The sequence below is a fragment of the Ascaphus truei genome, chromosome 20 (genome assembly GCF_040206685.1).
Source record: "Ascaphus truei isolate aAscTru1 chromosome 20, aAscTru1.hap1, whole genome shotgun sequence".
Lineage (NCBI taxonomy): Eukaryota > Metazoa > Chordata > Amphibia > Anura > Ascaphidae > Ascaphus > Ascaphus truei.
This window is the reverse complement of record NC_134502.1, coordinates 24,979,207-24,995,536: the sequence shown is the minus strand read 5'-3', so window position 1 is coordinate 24,995,536 and position 16,330 is coordinate 24,979,207. Positions and strand designations below refer to the sequence as shown.

General features: G+C 48.2%; 1 protein-coding gene across 1 annotated transcript in view; it reads left to right on the top strand.

Annotated features, from left to right (window-relative positions):
* Positions 1-7,194: 7,194 nt before the first annotated feature.
* KANK2 (KN motif and ankyrin repeat domains 2) overlaps positions 7,195-16,330 on the top strand; it is a 71,438-nt gene continuing 62,302 nt past the window's right edge. Inside the window, exon 1 of the mRNA XM_075577485.1 lies at positions 7,195-7,796. The gene's annotated coding sequence lies outside the window, so the exon portion shown is untranslated. The remainder of the gene's footprint in view (positions 7,797-16,330) is intronic.

Sequence of the window (16,330 nt, the reverse complement as noted above, 5' to 3'; positions counted from 1 at the left end):
CAGGGAGATAAAGTGACTTACCCAAGGTCACAAGGAGCCGACACTGGCAATTGAACCAGGCTCCAAACTCTCAGTGCCAGTCAGTGTCTTTACTCACTGAGGTATACAATGCATATACTGAGGTATACAATGCATACATATATACAGCCCAGATATACAATGCATTCATATATACAGCCCAGATATACAATGCATTCATATATACAGCCCAGGTATACAATGCATTCATATATACAGCCCAGGTATACAATGCATTCATATATACAGCCCATGTATACAATGCATTCATATATACAGCTCAGGTATACAACGCATTCATATATACAGCCCAGGTATACAACGCATTCATATATACAGCCCAGGTATACAATGCATTCATATATACAGCCCAGGTATACAATGCATTCATATATACTGTATAGCTCAGGTATACAATGCATTCATATATACAGTCCAGGTATACAATGCATTCATACAGTTAGGTTCGGAAATAATTGGACACTGATACAAGTTTTGTTATTTCGGCTGTGTACCAAAATAAATTCAAGTTACAGTTAAATAATGAATATGGGCTTAAAGTGCAGTCTATCAGCTTTATTTTGAGCGTATTCACATCCAAATTGGAGGAAGGGTTTAGGAATTACATCTCTTTAATATGTAGCCCCCTCTTTTTCAAGGGACCAAAAGTAATTGGACAATTGACTCAAAAGCTGTTTCATGGACAGGTGTGGGCTATTCCTTCGTTATTTCATCATCAATTAAGCAGGTAAAAGGTCTGGAGTTGATTCCAGGTGTGGCATTCGCATTTGGAAGCTGTTGCTGTGAACCCACAACATGCGGTCAAAGGAGCTCTCAATGCAAGTGAAACGGTATCCTTAGGCTGCAAAAAAATGAAAATCCATCAGAGAGATAGCAGGAACATTGGGAGCGGCCAAATCAGCAGTTTGGTACATTCTGGGGAAAAAAGAACGCACTGGTGAGCTCTGCAACACAAAAAGGCCTGGACGTCCACGGAAGACAACAGTGGTGGATGATCGTAGGATCCTTTCCATGGTAAAGAAAAACCCCTTCACAACATCCAGCCAAGTGAAGAACACTCTCCAGGAGCTTGGCATATCATTATCCAAGTCTACCATAAAGAGAAGACTTCACGAGAGCAAATACAGAGGGTTCACAAGGTGCAAACCATTCATAAGCCTCAAGAATAGGCCAGATTAGACTTTGCCAAACAATATCTAAAAAAAAAAGCCAGCCCAGTTCTGGAACAGCATTCTTTGGACAGATGAAACTAAGATCAATCTGTACCAGAATGATGGCAAGAAAAAAGTATGGAGAAGGCTTGGAACGGCTCATGATCCGAAGCATACCACATCATCTGTAAAACACGGTGGAGGCAGTGTGATGGCATGGGCATGCATTGCTTACAATGACACTGGGTCACTAGTGTTTATTGATGTGACAGAAGACAGAAGCAGCTGGATGAATTCTGAAGTGGATGTAGTGTCTGCTCAGATTCAGCCAAATTCAGCGAAGTTGAGTGGACGGCGCTTCACTTTACGGATGGACAATGACCCAAAACATACTGCAAAAGCAACCCACGAGTTTTTTAAGGCAAAGAAGTGGAATATTCTGCAATGGCCGAGTCAATCACCTGATCTCAACCCGATTGAGCATGCATTTCACTTGCTGAAGACAAAACTTAAGGCTGAAAGACCCACGAACAAACAACAACTAAAGACAGCTGCAGTAAAGGCCTGGCAAAGTATCACAAAGGAGGAAACCCAGCGTTTGGTGATGTCCATGTGTTCCAGAATTCAAGCAGTCATTGCCTGCAAAGGATTCTCGACAAAGTATTAAAAATGAACATTTTATATATGATTGTGTTAATTTGTCCAATTACATTTGAGCCCCTGAAATAAAGGGACTGTGTATGAAAATGGTTGCAATTCCTAAACGTTTCATACGATATTTTTGTTCAACCCCTTGAATTAAAGCTGAAAGTCTGCACTTCTATTGCATCTCGGTTGTTTCATTTCAAATCCATTGTGGTGGCGTACAGAGCCAAATTTCTGAAAAATGTGTCAGTGTCCAATTATTTCCGGACCTAACTGTATATACACCGGGAGTTCAGGTATACAATGCATTCATATATACACCGGGAGTTCAGGTATACCATGCATTCATATATACACAGGGAGCCCAGGTATACAATGCATTCATATATACACCGGGAGTTCAGGTATACAATGCATTCATATATACACCGGGAGCCCAGGTATACAATGCATTCATATATACACCGGGAATTCAGGTATACAATGCATTCATATATACACCGGGAGTTCAGGTATACAATGCATTCATATATACACCGGGAGTTCAGGTATACAATGCATTCATATACACAGGGAGCCCAGGTATACAATGCATTCATATATACACAGGGAGCCCAGGTATACAATGCATTCATATACACACAGGGAGCCCAGGTATACAATGCATTCATATATACACAGGGAGCCCAGGTATACAATGCATTCATATACACACAGGGAGCCCAGGTATACACTGCATTCATGTATACACAGCAGTGCACGCAGGGAGCTTTTAAACGTTAACCGAATAGAAGCGGGAATAGCTGAGGGGCAGTATATAAATGTATCTGGTCAAACTGTCCCCCGATTGGACTTGACATAACATTAATGACGACGTGACAATAAAATCAGATGCAATTACACCTATAGCTACAAGGTGCGGGCGGGTGAGCGGGTGAGCGGGAGGTCCGGAAGTGCAGCCGCAGGCGCAGCTATTCCAGGTCCGAACCCGTGGGCTGTGCGATCCTCTCCCACAGATCTGCCTCTCCACCAATGAGAACTCGCCTAGCTCTGCGCAATCAACCACAGTGCTACCATGTGTGTGTCCAGCGTGAGCGCGCGGCTGCTTGCAGAGGCGAACAAGTTTGATTCTGGCGCGGCGCGTGAGCGGTGCGCTCGAGGGCGAACCGGCTCCGTGATGTCATGGACACGACCTCCCCCCCCCGCCCCCTACGCACGCAACTAGCAGGACGCAAATGGCCCGGGCAAAACGAGCGCCTTGCGTCACGGATCTCGGGCGCCAGCTCGCTCGCGTTCACCCGGCCGCAGACTAAACATGCGGGACGGCAGCGCGAGCACGGGCTTCCTTATACACGGCGCGAATGTTAAGCTGCGGCCAGGGGGAAGGAGAGCGCGCCGACGCTCGTGTTACTTGGGGGGATTTGTGGACAGCCAGTTGCGCGCTCGGGGAGAGGGGGCGTGTCGCGGGGGTCGCGGCCGTGATGTCACGGAGCTGGTTGGCCCTCATTGGGCGAATTGCTCACGTGACGCGCCAGCGACATTACTTGTCTCTGCGAGCAGTTGAGCGCCGCGCGCTTACGGGTACGTGCGCGCCCACGCTGGACAAACATTGTAGCAATGTGTTTGATCGCGCAGAGCACGAGCGCGCGCCCCACTCAGTATCACCCTGGGCGCAGCCTAATGCTAACACCACTAAAAACCTTAATCACTAACCCTAATATTCCGAACTTTAACCCCTAAACCTAAACCCCTACCTCTAATAACCCTTAACCCAAACCCTAATATTCCTAACCTTAACCCCTAACCCTAATATTCCTAACCTTAACCCCCTAACCCTACTATTCCTAACCTTAACCCCTAACCCTAATATTCCTAACCTTAACCCCCTAACCCTAATATTCCTAACCTGAACCCCTAACCCTAATATTCCTAACCTTGACCCCTAACCCCAATATTCCTAACTTTACCCCTAACCCTAATATTCCTAACCTTAACCCCTAACCCTAATATTCCTAACCTTAACCCCTTACCCTAATATTCCTAACCTTACCCCCTAACCCTAATATTCCTAACCTTAACCTCTAACCCTAATACTCCTAACCTTACCTCCTAACCCTAATATTCCTAAACATAACTCCTAACCCTAATATTCCTAACCTGAACCCCTAACCCTAATATTCCTAACCTTAACCCCTAACCCTAATATTCCTAACCTTACCCCCTAACCCTAATATTCCTAACCTTAACCCCTAACCCTAATACTCCTAACCTTAACCCCTAACCCTAATATTCCTAACCTTAACCCCTAACCCTAATATTCCTAACCTGAACCCCTAACTCTAATATTCCTAACCTGAACCCCTAACTCTAATATTCCTAACCTTAACCCCTAACCCTAATACTCCTAACCTTAACCCCTAACCCTAATATTCCTAACCTTAACCCCTAACCCTAATACTCCTAACCTTAACACCTAACCCTAATATTCCTAACCTGAACCCCTAACCCTAATACTCCTAACCTGAACCCATAACCTTAATATTCCTAACCTTAACCCCTAACCCTAATATTAATAACCTTAACCCCTAACCCTAATATTCATAACCTTAACCCCTAACCCTAATATTCCTAACCTGAACCCCTAACCCTAATATTCCTCACCTTAACCCCTAACCCTAATATTCCTAACCTTAACCCCTAACCCTAATATTCCTAACCTTAACCCCTAACCCTAATATTCCTAACCTTAACCCCTAACCCTAATATTCCTAACCTTAACCCCTAACCCTAATATTCCTAACCTTAACCCCTAACTCTAATATTCCTAACCTTAACCCCTAACCCTAATATTCCTAACCTTAACCCCTATCTCTAATATTCCTAACCTTAACCCCTAACCCTAATATTCCTAACCTTAACCCCTAACCCTAATATTCCTAACCTTAACCCCTAACCTTAACCCCTAACCCTAATATTCCTAACCTTAATCCCTAACCCTAATATTCCTAAACTTAACCCCTAACCTTAACCCCTAACTCTAATATTCCTAACTTTAACCCCTAACCTTAACCCCTAACTCTAATATTCCTAACCTTAACCCCCTAACCCTAATATTCCTAACCTGAACCCCTAACCCTAATATTCCTAACCTTAACCCCTAACCCTAATATTCCTAACCTGAACCCCTAACCCTAATACTCCTAACCTTAACCCCTAACCCTAATATTCCTAACCTTAACCCCTAACCCTAATATTCCTAACCTTAACCCCTAACCCTAATATTCCTAACCTTACCCCTAACCCTAATATTCCTAACCTTACCCCCTAACCCTAATATTCCTAACCTTAACCCCTGACCCTAATATTCCTAACCTTAACCCCTAACCCTAATATTCCTAACCTTAACCCCGAACCCTAATATTCCTAACCTTAACCCCTAACCCTAATACTCCTAACCTTACCCCCTAACCCTAATATTCCTAACCTGAGCCTCTAACCCTAATATTCCTAACCTTAACCCCTAACCCTAATATTCCTAACCTTAACCCCTAACCCTAATATTCCTAACCTTAACCCCTAACCCTAATATTCCTAACCTTAACTCCTAACCCTAATATTCCTAACCTTAACTCCTAACCCTAATATTCCTAACCTTAACCCCTAACCCTAATATTCCTAACCTTTACCCCTAACCCTAATATTCCTAACCTTAACCCCTAACCCTAATATTCCTAACCTTACCCCTAACCCTAATATTCCTAACCTTAACACCTAACCCTAATATTCCTAACCTTACCCCCTAACCCTAATATTCCTAACCTTAACCCCTAACCCTAATATTCCTAACCTTAACCCCTAACCCTAATATTCCTAACCTTAACCCCTAACCCTAATATTCCTAACCTTAACCCCTAACCCTAATATTCCTAACCTTACCCCTAACCCTAATATTCCTAACCTTAACACCTAACCCTAATACTCCTAACCTTACCCCCTAACCCTAATATTCCTAACCTTAACCCCTAACCCTAATATTCCTAACCTTAACCCCTAACCCTAATATTCCTAACCTGAGCCTCTAACCCTAATATTCCTAACCTTAACCCCTAACCCTAATATTCCTAACCTTACCCCTAACCCTAATATTCCTAACCTTAACACCTAACCCTAATACTCCTAACCTTACCCCCTAACCCTAATATTCCTAACCTTAACCCCTAACCCTAATATTCCTAACCTGAGCCTCTAACCCTAATATTCCTAACCTTAACCCCTAACCCTAATATTCCTAACCTTACCCCTAACCCTAATATTCCTAACCTTAACCCCCAACCCTAATATTCCTAACCTTAACACCTAACCCTAATATTCCTAACCATAACCCCTAACCCTAATATTCCTAACCTTACCCCCTAACCCTAATATTCCTAACCTGAACCCCTAACCCTAATATTACTAACCTTAACCCCTAACCCTAATATTCCTAACCTGAACCCCTATCCCTCAAAATCCTACGCCCTGCAGCGACATTACCGGGCGATTTTGTCCCATTCCTTAACGGCAGAGATGTCGAAGTTCATTCATTCAATAATATTCCCGTTCAATTCCCGGCGTCGGCTCCTTGTGACCTTGGGCAAGACACTTTATCTCCCTGTGCCTCAGGCACCAAAAACATAGATTGTAAGCTCCACGGGGCAGGGACCTGCGCCTGCAAAATGTCTCTGTAACGTGCTACCTAAAAACTAGCAGCGCTATACAAGAACATGCTATTATTATTACAACTTTTTTTTTTTTATTTCAATATTTTTTTATAATTTTACATGAATATATTAACATCTTACATATACAATTTTGATAATAGAACAACATTTATCCCTTTACATTTTTAATATATGCTTTTACATTTTTAATATATCCATCTTAGCAAATACAATTATCTTCGCTACATGAATTTCTTTACCATTTTCTATATGTTCCATATCCAAATTATATATTTAAATCTTTTTTTTTGATTCTTTTAATTACCAATTATTATTAGTTTTTTATTTATTTACAATAACTAAAAAAAATATTATTACAACTTTATTGTGGTACGCCTTGTGTAACCAAGTGTACACGTCACACACGCGCTAACACAACGCATCACACAATCCCTAACGCGTCTCAGTTTCACCCATTTGAAAAATCAGGGTTTTTAACATTTCTCTTCCTGTCTCGTGCTTTGTTTTTCAGTTTTTCCTTCCCAAATGTGTGTCTGGGCGTCCTGTGTCTTTAAGAGTCTGCAGTTGGGGGGGTGGAGCTGGGGATGGAGAAGGGGGGGGGGAGGTTGGTCCCAGTAAGAGGTTTTGGAGCTGGGGGAATATTTTTGGAGAGAAAAAGAAGGGGAGAGGGGAAGGAAAGAGAGAAGACAGAAAGATACAGAAGGAGGGAAAGGAAGGAGAGAGAAGAGAGAGAGAGATACAAGAGGGAGAAGAGAGAGAGAGAGAGAGAGAGAGAGAGAGATACAGAAGGAGGGTGAAGGGAAATACAGAAAGAGAAAAGAGAGAGATACAGAAGGAGGGAGAAGAGAGAAATACAGAAGGAGAGAAAAGAGGGAGAGACATAAGGAGAGAGAAGAGAGAGAGATACACAAGGAGAGAGGAGAGAGAGACAGGAGAGAGAAGAGAGAGATACAGAAGGAGAGAGAAGAGAGAGATACAGAAGGAGAGAGAAGAGAGCGATACAGAAGGAGAGAGAAGAGAGAGAGATACAGAAGGGGAGAGAAGAGAGTTACAGAAGGAGAAAGAGATACAGGAAGAGAGAGACAGAAGGAGAGAGAATAGAGAGACAGAAGGGGAGAGAGGAGAGAGATACACAAGGAGAGGGAGAGAGGAGCGAGATACAGAAGGAGAGAGGAGAGAGAGATACACAAGGAGAGGGTGGAGGAATTTGTTCGCTGGAATTCAGCGCAGAGAAAATCAGGTGAGTGCAATGGAAATTGGGGTGCCCCTGTAAATTGGGGGAGGGTGCGCGTTACCCCGTTACACCCAGAGCGGGGCAACTGCCAGCGTGGCTCTCGTCCCTACAACTGTGTGGCCATTTAATAGGAACGCTCCCTCTCCGACCGCTAAGCGGAACCAGATGTGGGGTAGGGTTTCTGCCTCCGTAGCAAAGGTGCGATGTCCAACGGGGGGACGGGGGGGGGGACCTTTAAGATTGCTGCGTTGAAGGACCCGTCACCCCCCACCCAATCCCTTCACGGTTACCCAACGGCCATGCAATTGTCGTGGCTGTGATCGTGTACGGGGTAAAGCGCCGACGCGTTTCGCAGCGGCTAACTTCCACATCAAAAAGGGACATGTTGTCCAGAGAGGCGCGATGCTCCGTGGGATACAGAGATGCATTTGGGGTTATTTTGTGTGTGTGTGTGTGTGTAATGCCCCCCCCCCGACCTCCCCCCCTCCACACACACACACACCGCCTCCTTCATCCCCGTCAAGAGAAACCCTATAAAAACGCAGTGCAGAATTCAGCCCTAAAAGGATAGGTTTGTGGGCGCGGGAGCTTGCGATCTGTAATGCCGGCGGCCTGGCCCGGCTGTAGGGCTGGAGCCAGGAATGAGGAATTCCTTTAGTCCCCGGCTGGCCTCTCCCGGGGAGACGGAGAAGGGGAGTTGTTAAGGGTTTTATGAATTCCAGATTTCTTTTTGCAGTGGTTACAGGGAACCAGGGACCCACCCTGCCCCTGTGTACATGAACGCGCTGCGTTGTAGATCCATGCCGAGTATGCCTGAGAAATGCCCTTTTCCTAAATCCCTATGTGCTGTATAGTGTGTGTGTGAGAGAGAGATGCAGTCATATGAAGGATGGAGAGTGAGTGTGAGAGAGTGGGGGAGTGGGAGAGAGAGTGAGAGAGAGTGAGAGAGTGTGAGACAGTGAGAGAGAGATGCAGTCATATGAAGGATGGAGTGAGTGTGAGAGAGTGGGGGAGTGGGAGAGAGTGGGAGAGAGAGTGAGAGAGTGTGAGACAGTGCGAGTGAGATGCAGTCATATGAAGGATGGAGTGTGTGAGAGAGAGTGTGAGAGAGAGAGTGAGAGAGTGTCCACACAAACACTTTGTTTCTATTCGGACTGTTCTGTGGGTTTTCGTTTCTTTTAATGCTTTCTGTGACTAAAAGGATTTATTTAAAGTGTTTAGCGGTGATGTGTGATCAATATATATATAAAAATATATATAATTGTGCAAAGCATTTACCCAATAAGGCACTCAGGAGGCGGGTTACTGCAATACCATGTTACAGGAGCAATAAGGCACTCAGGAGGCGGGTTACTGCAATAACATGTTACAGGGGCAATAAGGCACTCAGGAGGGGGGTTACTGCAATACCATGTTACAGGAGCAATAAGGCACTCAGGAGGCGGGTTACTGCGATAACATGTTACAGGGCAATAAGGCACTCAGGAGGGGGGTTACTGCAATAACATGTTACAGGGGCAATAAGGCACTCAGGAGGCGGGTTACGGCAATAACATGTTACTGGAGCAATAAGGCACTCAGGAGGCGGGTTACTGCAATAACATGTTACAGGGGCAATAAGGCACTCAGGAGGCGGGTTACTGCAATAACATGTTACAGGGGCAATAAGGCACTCAGGAGGCGGATTACTGCAATAACATGTTACAGGGTAATAAGGCACTCAGGAGGCAAGTTACTGTAATAACATGTTACAGGGGCAATAAGGCACTCAGGAGGCGGGTTACTGCAATACCATGTTACAGGAGCAATAAGGCACTCAGGAGGCGGGTTACTGCGATAACATGTTACAGGGCAATAAGGCACTCAGGAGGGGGGTTACTGCAATAACATGTTACAGGGGCAATAAGGCACTCAGGAGGCGGGTTACGGCAATAACATGTTACTGGAGCAATAAGGCACTCAGGAGGCGGGTTACTGCAATAACATGTTACAGGGGCAATAAGGCACTCAGGAGGCGGGTTACTGCAATAACATGTTACAGGGGCAATAAGGCACTCAGGAGGCGGATTACTGCAATAACATGTTACAGGGGCAATAAGGCACTCAGGAGGCGGGTTACTGCAATAACATCTTACAGGGGCAATAAGGCACTCAGGAGGCGGGTTACTGCACTAACATGTAACAGGGGCAATAAGGCACTCAGGAGCCGGGTTACTGCAATAACATGTTACAGGGGCAATAAGGCACTCAGGAGCCGGGTTACTGCAATAACATGTTACAGGGGCAATAAGGCACTCAGGAGGCGGGTTACTGCAATAACATGTTACAGGGGCAATAAGGCACTCAGGAGGGGGGTTACTGCAATAACATGTTACAGGGGCAATAAGGCACTCGGGGGGCGGGTTACTGCGATAACATGTTACAGGGGCAATAAGGCACTCAGGAGGCGGGTTACTGCGATAACATGTTACAGGGGAAATAAGGCACTCAGGGGGAGGGTTACTGCGATAACATGTTACAGGGGCAATAAGGCACTCAGGAGGCGGGTTACTGCAATAACATGTTACAGGGGCAATAAGGCACTCAGGAGGCGGGTTACTGCAATAACATGTTACAGGGGGCAATAAGGCACTCAGGAGGCGGGTTACTGCACTAACATGTAACAGGGGCAATAAGGCACTCAGGAGCCGGGTTACTGCAATAACATGTTACAGGGGCAATAAGGCGGGTTACTACGATAACATGTTACAGGGTCAATAAGGCACTCAGGAGGCGGGTTACTACGATAACATGTTACAGGGGCAATAAGGCACTCAGGAGCCGGGTTACTGCAATAACATGTTACAGGGGCAATAAGGCACTCAGGAGGCGGGTTACTGCAATAACATGTTACAGGGGCAATAAGGCACTCAGGAGGCGGGTTACTGCAATAACATGTTACAGGAGCAATAAGGCACTCAGGAGGCGGGTTACTGCAATAACATGTTACAGGGGCAATAAGGCACTCAGGAGGCGGGTTACTGCAATAACATGTTACAGGAGCAATAAGGCACTCAGGAGGCGGGTTACTGCGATAACATGTTACAGGAGCAATAAGGCACTCAGGAGGCGGGTTACTGCGATAACATGTTACAGGGCAATAAGGCACTCAGGAGGTGGGTTACTGCAATAACATGTTACAGGGGCAATAAGGCACTCAGGAGGCGGGTTACTGCGATAACATGTTACAGGGGCAATAAGGCACTCGGGAGCGACAGTAGGTTACTTGTTACAGGGAGAGAACAGGCCTGTGGGTGGCTGGATGGAAGCCCCAGCGTGGGCAGGTAGAGGGGGGCACAGCTGGACTGAGCACATCTGGGACACAGATGTGGAGTTCACAGCTACAGCCAGAAACCGCGCCCCCCCCCCCCCCCCAACCCCACACCCTGTCCTGATGTGAGACTGAGGGAACTGAGAAGACAGCGAGATAGGGAGAGAGGGAAAGAGAGAGAGAGGGAGGGGGGGGGAGGGAAAGAGAGAGAGAGGGAGGGGGGAGGGAAAGAGAGCTAGAGAAGGGGGAAGAGAGTGTTAGAGAAAGAGAGTAAGGGGAGAGAAAGAGAGCAGGGGGAGAGAGAGTGTGAGAGAAAGAGAGTAAGGGGAGGGAAAGAGAGCAGGGGGGAGAGAGAGTGTGAGAGAAAGAGAGTAAGGGGAGGGAGAGAGAGAGGGGGAGAGAGAGTGTGAGAGAAAGAGAGTAAGGGGAGGGAGAGAGGGAGGGGGAGAGAGAGTGTGAGAGAAAAGGAGTAAGGGGAGGGAAAGAGAGCAGGGGGGAGAGAGAGTGATAGAAAGAGAGTAAGGGGAGGTGAAAGAGAGCAGGGGGGAGAGAGAGTGTGAGAGAAAGAGAGTAAGGGAGGGAAAGAGAGCAGGGGGAGAGAGAGTGTGAGAGAAAGAGAGTAAGGGGAGGGAGAGAGAGAGGGGGAGAGAGAGTGTGAGGGAAAGAGAGTAAGGGGAGGGAGAGAGGGAGGGGGAGAGAGAGTGTGTGAGAGAAAAGGAGTAAGGGGAGGGAAAGAGAGCAGGGGGGAGAGAGAGTGTGAGAGAAAGAGAGTAAGGGGAGGGAAAGAGAGCAGGGGGGGAGAGAGAGTGTGAGAGAAAGAGAGTAAGGGGAGGGAAAGAGAGCAGGAGGGAGAGAGAGTGTGAGAGAAAGAGCGTAAGAGGGGGAGATGGCAAGATAGAGAGGGGAAAGAGAGTGTGATGGAGGAGTAAGGGGAGGGAGAGAGAGGGGGAACTAAGAGAGTGAGGGTGGGAGATTGAGGAAGAGAGAGGGTGGGAGAGGGGAGAGAGAGAGAGAGAGAGAGAGCGAGGGTTAAGGGAAAGAGTGTCAAGGGAGGTAAGACAGAGAGGGAGTAAGAGGAGGAGAAGGGAAGAGAGACAGCGAGAGAGGGGAAAAGAGAGAGATTGAAAGAGAAAGAGACAGAGAATGAGAGAGGAGAGTTAAGGAGTGAGGGAGAGGGAGAGAGGGGAGTTAAGGAGTGAGGGAGGAATGAGAGAGGGGGGATAAGGAGTGAGGGAGAGAGGGGAGATAAGGAGTGAGGGTAGAGTGAAGAGATAAGGAATGAGGGAGAGTGAGAGTGAGAGAGGGGAGATAAGGATTGAGTGAGAGTGAGAGAGGGGAGATAAGGATTGAGTGAGAGAGGGGAGATAAGGATTGAGGGAGAGTGAAGAGATAAGGAGTGAGGGAGAGTGAAGAGATAAGGAGTGAGGGAGAGGGAGAGAGGAGAGATAAGGAGTGAGTGAGAGAGAGAAGTGAGGGAGAGAGAGGGGAGATAAGGAGTGAGGGAGAGGAAGAGTGAGAGGAGAGATAAGGAGTGAGGGAGAGAGAGAGGGGAGATAAGGAGTGAGGTAGAGTGAGAGTGGGAGATAAGGAGTGAGGGAGAGGGAGAGAGGAGAGATAAGGATTGAGGGAGAGTGAGAGTGGGGGATAAGGAGTGAGGGAGAGTGAGAGTGGGGGATAAGGAGTGAGGGAGAGTGAGAGTGGGGGATAAGGAGTGAGGGAGAGAGGAGAGATAAGGATTGAGGGAGAGTGAGAGTGGGGGATAAGGAGTGAGGGAGTGTGATAGAAGAGAGATAAGGAGAGAGGGAGAGGGAGAAGGAGAAAGGGGAGATACGGAGTGAGGGGAGAGGGAGAGTGGGGATATAAGGAGTGAGGGAGAGTGAGAGAGGGGAGATAAGGAGTGAGGGAGAGAGAGAGGGGAGATAGGAGTGAGGGAGAGTGAGAGATAAGAAGTGAGGGAGAGGAGGGGAGATAAGGAGTGAGGGAGAGAAAGAGGGGAGACAGAGTGAGGGAGAGGGAGAGTGTGGAGATAAGGAGTGAGGGAGAGTGAGAGAGGGGAGATAAGGAGTGAGAGAGGGGAGATAAGGAGTGAGGGAAAGGGAGAGAGGGGAGATAAGGAGTGAGAGGGGAGAGGGAGAGAGAGAGGGGAGATAAGGAGAGAGGGAGAGTGCGAGATAAGGAGTGCGGGAGAGTGAGAGGGGAGATAAGGAGTGAGGGAGAAGTGAGAGTGGGGGAGATTAGGAGTGAGGGAGAGGGGAGAGAGAGAGGGGAGATAAGGAGAGAGGGAGAGTGCGGAGATAAGGAGTGCGGGAGAGTGAGAGGGGAGATAAGGAGTGAGGGAGAGTGAGAGAGGGGAGATAAGGAGTGAGGGAGAGGGAGAGAGAGAGGGGAGATAAGGAGTGAGGGAGAGGGATAGAGAGGGGAGATAAGGAGTGAGGGAGAGGGAGAGAGGTGAGATAAGGAGTGAGGGAGAGTGGGGAGATAAGGAGTGAGGGAGAGTGAGAGAGGGGAGATAAGGAGTGAGGGAGAGGGAGAGTGCAGAGATAAGGAGTGAGAGAGGGGAGATTTGGAGTGAGGGAGAGTGAGAGAGGGGAGATAAGGAGTGAGAGAGGGGAGATAAGGAGTGAGGGAGAGAGAGAGGGGAGATAAGGAGTGAGGGGGAGGGAGAGGAGATAAGGAGTGAGGGAGAGGCAGAGAGGTGAGATAAGGAGAGGGGGAGAGTGCGGAGATAAGGAGTGAGGGAGGGGAGAGTGGGGAGATAAGGAGTGAGGAGAGTGAGAGAGGGGAGACAAGAAAGTGAGGGGAGAGAGAGAGTGCAGAGATAAGGAGTGAGGAGAGAGAGAGGGGAGATAAGGAGTGAGGGAGAGGGAGAGAGAGAGGGGAGATAAGGAGTGAGGGGGAGGGAGAGGAGATAAGGAGTGAGGGAGAGGGAGAGAGGTGAGATAAGGAGAGAGGGAGAGTGCGGAGATAAGGAGTGAGGGAGAGTGGTGAGAGGGGAGATAAGGAGATAAGGAGTGAGGGAGAGGGAGAGAGGTGAGATAAGGAGTGAGGGAGAGAGAGAGGGGAGATAAGGAGTGAGAGAGGGGAGATAAGGAGTGAGGGAGAGGGAGAGAGAGAGGGGAGATAAGGAGTGAGGGAGAGGGAGAGGTGAGATAAGGAGTGAGGGAGAGGGAGAGAGGTGAGATAAGGAGAGAGGGAGAGTGCGGAGATAAGGAGTGAGGGAGAGTGAGAGAGGGTAGATAAGGAGTGAGGGAGAGGGAGAGAGGTGAGATAAGGAGTGAGGGAGAGAGAGAGGGGAGATAAGGGAAGGGGAGAGTAAGATAGGGGAGAGGAGGAAAGAAGAGCGCAGGATGAGAAGGGAGGAAGAGTGAGAGAGAGGGCAGGATGGAAAGAGGGATTTGGTGTGTGTGCCAGTGAGGGGGAAAGGGGGAGGGATGAGAGAGAAAAAGACAGCGAGAAAGAAGGGATGTAGGGGAGAGAGAGGGGGGGGAGACAGAGCGCGGTAAAGAGAGAGAGGGGGAGAGATAGTGGGGGAGAAAGGTGAGAGAGAAGGGGGATAGAGAGAGGGGGGTAGAGAGATGGGGTAGAGAGATGAGGGAGAGGTTTGAGAGAGAGAGGGGGGTAGAGAGATGGGGGAGAGGTTTGAGAGAGAGGGGGGGTGAGAGAGCGGGGGAGCGAGGGGGGAGAAAGAGGTGAGAGATAGCGAGGGAGAGAGGGGGGAGAAAGAGGTGAGAGAGAGAGGGGGGAGAAAGAGATGAGAGAGCAGGGAGAGAGGGAGGGGGGAGACAGCGGGGGGGAGAGCGGGGGAAACAGCGGGCGAGAGAGCAGGGGATAGAGAGAAGGGCAGAAAGAGGTGAGAGAGAGCAGGGATAGCGAGAAGGGGGAGAAAGAGGTGTGAGAGAGAGGGGGAGAGAAAGCAGGGGATAGAGAGAAGGGGGGAGAAAGAAGTGAGAGAGAGGGGGAGAGAGAGCAGATGAAAGAGAGGGGGGGGAGAAAGAGGTGAGAGAGCGGGAGAGAGAGAGGGGGGGATAGAGAGAGGGGGGAGAAGGGGGGGATAGAGAGAGGGGGAGAAAGGGGGGAGAGAGAGGAGGGTGAAAGAGGTGAGAGAGAGCAGGAATAGAGAGGGGGGGGAGAAAAAGGTTAGAGAGGGGGAGGAGAAAGAGGTTAAAGAGAGAGGGGGGACACAAAGGGGGTGATAGAGAGAGTGGGGTTAGAGAGGAGAGGAGAGGGAGTTTGCAGAGGAAATAACAGAGTAGCTGTGTTTATGGGATTAGACGTGTGCGGGGGTCACCGTGTGCGGGGTCACCGTGTGCGGGGGTCACCGTGTGCGGGGGTCACCGTGTGCGGGGTCACCGTGTGCGGGGGTCACCGTCCCTCCCTGAGGTGCAAATTTCTGCCACTCCAAAGGAGATGGACAAATGCAATGAGCTGCATCATAGAGATGTGATATTCACACAGCCGAGCGGGGAGGCGTGTAATAAGCAGTATCACTGGGGTGTATTAAAGGGCAGCTCTGTCCTACATACTGTGACACAGGCCCTATAAAAGTCCTATTGTATGAATAGGATATACCACGGGGGTTCCGCCCTATAAACTGAGACACAGGCCCTATAAAAGTCGTGTTGCAGATATGGAATATACTCGGGAAGCTCTACCCTATAAACCTCGACACGGACCCTATAAAACTCCTATTGTATGAATTGAATATATGATGGAGGCTCCGTCCTATAAACGGAGACACGGACCCTATAAAAGTCCTGTTGTGGCAACAGAATAGAGACACGGACCCTACAATTGCCCCATAGTATAACGAGGTTACTATAGAGGGAGACGCAGGCGCTTCGGTGAAGGGTTATCGGCGCCCCTGTGCGATGGCAGGTGTGTGACACGTGCAGGCTGTGGTCATTAGTCTGTCACGAGCTAATTAGTGTAAGACAGTTAATGGACATCCCCTTTCAATCTGTGCAGGTGTTGGGACCCCCCATACAGACCCCACACAGCTGTCATTATATTCACAGTATACCCTCCAGCAAACTTCATTGCCCTATTAGAAGTCCCTATTACTTTCCCATATAACAAACCCCTATTACTATCCCCTATAACAAACCCTTATTACTATACCCTATAACAAACCCCTATTACTATCCCCTATAACAAACCCCTATTACTATCCCCCTATAACAAACCCCTATTACTCTCCCCTATAACAAACCCCTATTACTATCCCCTATAA